The sequence below is a fragment of the Danio rerio genome, chromosome 25, assembly GCF_049306965.1.
Source record: "Danio rerio strain Tuebingen ecotype United States chromosome 25, GRCz12tu, whole genome shotgun sequence".
In the NCBI taxonomy this organism is placed as follows: Eukaryota; Metazoa; Chordata; class Actinopteri; order Cypriniformes; family Danionidae; genus Danio; species Danio rerio.
In genome coordinates, this window is record NC_133200.1 from 245,001 (window position 1) to 250,000 (window position 5,000).

Here is a 5,000-nt window from a genome sequence, read left to right on the forward strand (position 1 = left end):
CACACACACACACACACACACACACACACACACACACACACTCTGAGTGTCCTGAATCTGCTCTCGGTGGCGGTTGAGCTGCTATTGAGGCGCTGCGGCTGCAGACAATAGAGACTCTCTCATTAGCATTGCATTAATTGGGGATGTGAGCCAGTACTGGAATGCAGAGTGTCTGAGTGTGTGTGTGTGTGTGTGTGTGTGTGTGTGAAAGAGAGAGTGAGTGTGTATGTGAGAGAGAAAGATAGAGAGTCTGTGCATCTTTACTGTGTGTAAGAGAGATATTGTGTGTGTGTGTGTGTGTGTGTGTGTGTGTGTGTGTGTGTGTGTGTGTGTATTTGTGTGAGGGAGAGTGTGTGTGTCCAGAAGTTAGCTAAACATGACCCCGTACGCACCCTTGAAAATAGCCGTGTTATGTGATTAAACAAGACGTTCTTAAGCTAACATCAAATTTTATGAATAAAATATTGATTTATCATAATTAATATTTCTAATATTTGTTATTTTAATAATTCAACAATTCATAATTAATAATTCATAAAAATAAAATTATAAAATATAAATAATGTGTCATTCAGAGTGACAGAAATGTTTATAATCAGAATGAAACAACACTTATAATGCAGTCAGAATATAAGTGAAGACACTAAACATGATCTGCTTGAAGATATAAACATCAGAATGGTTGTCAAATACCTAAAACCAGTGAATTAAAGGATAATGGCAAAGATTACTCAGATGACAATTAAAGGGCATTTTAGAGCCCAAATATTAATATATATACAAAATAATATACAATAGTCAACTTCATAAACGAGAGATATTATAAGGCTACACACACACACACAAACACACACACACACACACACACACACACACACACACACACACTTGATAATACTGTAGCTGTTGATTTTAAGCTGATAAACAAAGGCAGACTCGTGTCCTCATTCAGCAACACTGCTTTACATTAAACCTGAAGCTCATTATTAATCTGCCGCAAATAAAAATAAGCGGATTTAATCTGAATTCAACCGCGCGCGCGCCCGAGCTGCACCTGCGCGCGTCACCTGAACACAACATCACAACAACTCCAACATCTCCAGCATAAACAGAACAAAACACACACATTATGACAGATATCACACTCATGACAGTCGGACAGTGCTTGACAGGTGAACGCGATTCATAAACGACACAAGCCGAGGCAGAAATGAGCGCGAAAATCAGCTATAAGCGCGTCCTGCATGAGGGAATATCACACACCTCAGAGAATATCACGTGTCATAACTGAGCTCAGACATGATCATATCTGTCAGAACTGCCTCTGAGAATATCACATCTGACATAACGAGGATCTGATAACTGATATGTGGACACCCGAGTTCTGTTACCGAGAGCGTCACAAACTCCCGGATCCCGCAAATACAGCCGGGATATGAGCACAAACAGCGGCCACTGACCTGAGGAGAGGCGCCGTGTCTCCGCTGCAGCTATTGCTTCTGCTCCGGTGTCCGGTGCCGCGTCTGTCTCTGTCCCGCACCGCCACTGACTGACTGACTGACTCCCGCGCGCATCTCCGGTAAATATCCGCCGCCCTCAGGAACGCGCAGCCTCTCTGTCTGGCACGCGCAGGCTCTCTCTCGGCCACGCGCAGCGCTGAAGCGGCACCTGCAGTGGTAAACAGTGACGGACGATAACCAAACTAATCAAAGATTCAAGGGAAATATTTGTCATTTAGTTTAGAGATCTTAAATAAATAAATAAATAAAAACAACATTACTCAGGAAATGGGTTATTGATAAACAGATGTGTTTGCTTATACAGCACTTTGGTAAACAGTTGTTGTTTTTAAAAAGCTCTTTATAAATAAACATTGGCTTCAGTTGACATTGACTTGTCTTTATAAAGTGGCTTTGACATAATCAATATTCAATAAAATACTATACAAATAAAAGTGTATGAACTCTTTTCACAGGTTTCTCAGTAAGGAAAGTGGTCATATGTGATTAATCATATAGTCATGATAATCCTATTAGCTGAAATAATAACAGAAACACTCCATGATGGTGTCATCAAGACTTTCAGAAGAAGGAAAGAAACAGTGAGAGACTGATAACCGGAGACAGAAGAGAGAATCATGTCAGGTGTACTGTCATATACCCACTTTCACACATAATCCCATTAAATACAGAGAAAATTTACAGAAACACTTTATTAGCGACTTTATTTCGACAGTATTTTCAATAAGGGGCTGTTCACACATCATCTTTTTTTCTGTAAATTTGCCTGTAATTATCTGTAAAAGTATCAGTGAAAGTGCAGTGTTGGTGATGTGTCAGTATATGATCATATTTACCCAGCAAAACAACAAAAAAACATTGCTGGAACATTCTTATTTGATTCCCTCCCCAAAATATCCCCACACACAAACTAAATACAAACACTGGAGGAACGCTGTGGGTTTTCTGAGTACAGTAATGCAAAGTAGCTAATAATTACCCATAAAACATCTTATTTTATCCCTCCTCAAATAATTATGCTTTATAGAGCTGTGTGAATGAGCATTTGTATGTGAATGTGTGTGTGTGCATTGTTGCAGTGATATATGAGTTCACCCTGCGGAAATCTCTCATTTAAGTTCTTATTTTCTATTGCAAGCTTTACAGTATCATATTTGTGCATATACAATAGATTAGTCAGTACTGAAGATAAATCTGGAGCTGATCTAACAAAACAACTAATGATAACGGTCCAAAATCTAGCAGCCCAATATTATGTTATGGAAAACTATTAAAGATATTTAAAAAAAAATAGCAAAAACCAAGAGAAACAAAAATATCTACAATTTAATTGAAATGTTGCAGTTTGTAATATTTTGCATGAATTTAAATGTATTTATTTCCATTTTCATTATGTCTGGTTAATAAATCTGTTTTGTTTAACTGCACCAAAATACTGTACATGACTCCTATTCACTGATAAATAAAGGAAAACATTCATTTTTAAAATGGGCTGCACTCGGTTATGCTGAGCACTGTGTGTGTGTGTGTGTGTGTGTGTGTGTGTGTATGTTTACTTATGTGCTTTAAATTTAGAAACTTAAAAAAAGTACTTTGAAAAAGAAAATGTACAGTAACATGCTGAAAACTGCCTACACGCTACAGAATGGAGAAGATGATAAACCTGAAAATATACATTAACCTGTAAAAAACAATGTGCTTCTGTAAAAACATCCATTTTATAAGAGAGAAGAGCAGATAACAGCAGACACAGCTCTTCTCCACAGTCAGCCCGATCTCCATCAGGCCCTTGGGCTCCTGCTCATTACCGACAGCAGGGCAGCATGGGATACGTGTGTGTGTGTGTCTGTCTCTGCAGTGACTGGTGTGTGTGTGTGTTGCTGATGGAAAGCAGAATGCTGACACACACACATTACCATGATCAGTTCATCCTTCAGTCTCTGGACTGATACACAACTTGTTTATTATAAGTGTGTTTAAAGTGTGTGTGTGTGTGTGTGTGTGTGTGTGTGTGTGTGTGGCTGATGGAGAACAGAATGCTGACATAACATTATGATCAGTTTAGCCTCTATACTGACACACAACGGATGTTCCTTGTTTATTATGAGTGTTTAAAGTGTGTTAAAAGTTTGTGTGTGTGTGTGTGTGTTAACTGATAGACTGCACTCTCTCTGTCTCTCTACACTTGTTAAGGTCTCTGTTAATAAGTTTAGTATTGATGCAGAGCTGAAGATCCTCCATAATGTCAGATGAATGATGCTGCATTAATACTGTATGACCATCTGCCTGAAGCTGAAGAGTGCGTGAGTGTGTGTGTGTGTGAACATCTTCACCACAGTGTGTATGAGTGATAAACATATTCGTCCAGCTCAGTTCATGAGGTGTTCATAGTGTTTTACAGTAAAACTGTAGGAAAACAGCAGTCATGAACAACAACACCAAAATATCAGACCCCAGACTACACAAACACACACCACATTTTACTCTTTACATTTATAAATGATGTTTGACACTGATAATTGAGGAATACACTCACTGATGTGAGAGATAAAGTGGCAAATCTGAGGAAAAACACAGTTTATTAATCACAGAATTAAAAAGTGACGTGTTGTTAATATTTCAATAATGTCTGTGCTATAAATATGAGTGAACACATGCGTCATTCAAAATAAACTCCTGATAAAATCCTGAGAATATTAGAGAATACAAACTGTTCAGACATCTGCAGGACAACGAATGAGGAGGATAACACTGGTGTTTGCAAACTGCAGAGGTCAAAGGTCACAGGCAGCTTTATTAAATATCATAACCATCAGAAAACCCAAATCTAAGAGGAGGAAGGAGAGCAGATGGAGATTTACTGGTTTACTGCTGTAGATCTGTGTAACAGCACACATCAGCTCTGCTAATCCACTGATCTACAGCAGAAACATCAGCTCTGCAGCTGCTGGACATTAGCACTTCAGTCGTGTGTGTGTGTGTGTGTGTGTGTGTGTGTGTGTGTGTGTGTGTGTGTGTGTGTGCTCAAGTATACAGGTGTATGAGCTGCCTGTGCTGATCAATACTGTCTTCAGAACCAGAAGTTTACATACACTAAAAAAAGGAACATAACCATGTTTTTAAAAAGTGTCTGATGGTGAATGACACTAAACGTTTACTATTTTACATCCGTTAGGATTATCTAAATGATTTACATTTGCTAAATGCCAGAATAATGAGAGAATTTGTTATTAATTTCTAGACAGTCAGGAGTTTACACACATTTCCTTGGTATTTTAGCTTTGCTGTTAAACTGTATGACTCTGGTCAGATGTTTTGGGTCTCCTTCCACAAGCTTCTCACAGTAGTTTGCAGGAGTTTTGGCCCGTTCCTCCTGCAGAATTGCTGTAACTGAGTCAGATTTGTTGGCTGTCTTGCTCGCACAAGCTTTTTCAGCTCCGCCCACACATTCTCTATAGGATTGAGATCAGGGCTTTGTGA

At 38.8% G+C, this 5,000-nt stretch overlaps 2 protein-coding genes across 26 annotated transcripts in view; both read right to left on the reverse strand.

The window, feature by feature from the left end:
• Positions 1–1,555, reverse strand: part of nrcamb (neuronal cell adhesion molecule b) — a 67,152-nt gene extending 65,597 nt beyond the window's left edge. For all 23 annotated transcript variants that reach the window (XM_073942425.1, XM_073942423.1, XM_073942401.1 and 20 more), the window contains exon 1: positions 1,461–1,555. The gene's annotated coding sequence lies outside the window, so the exon portion shown is untranslated. The remainder of the gene's footprint in view (positions 1–1,460) is intronic.
• Positions 1,556–2,205: 650 nt separating this feature from the next.
• The window catches only part of LOC101885865 (calcium-independent phospholipase A2-gamma), a 17,339-nt gene continuing 14,544 nt past the window's right edge, over positions 2,206–5,000 (reverse strand). For all 3 annotated transcript variants that reach the window (XM_073942442.1, XM_073942441.1, XM_073942440.1), the window contains exon 10: positions 2,206–5,000. This exon is cut by the window's right edge and continues 1,280 nt beyond it. The gene's annotated coding sequence lies outside the window, so the exon portion shown is untranslated.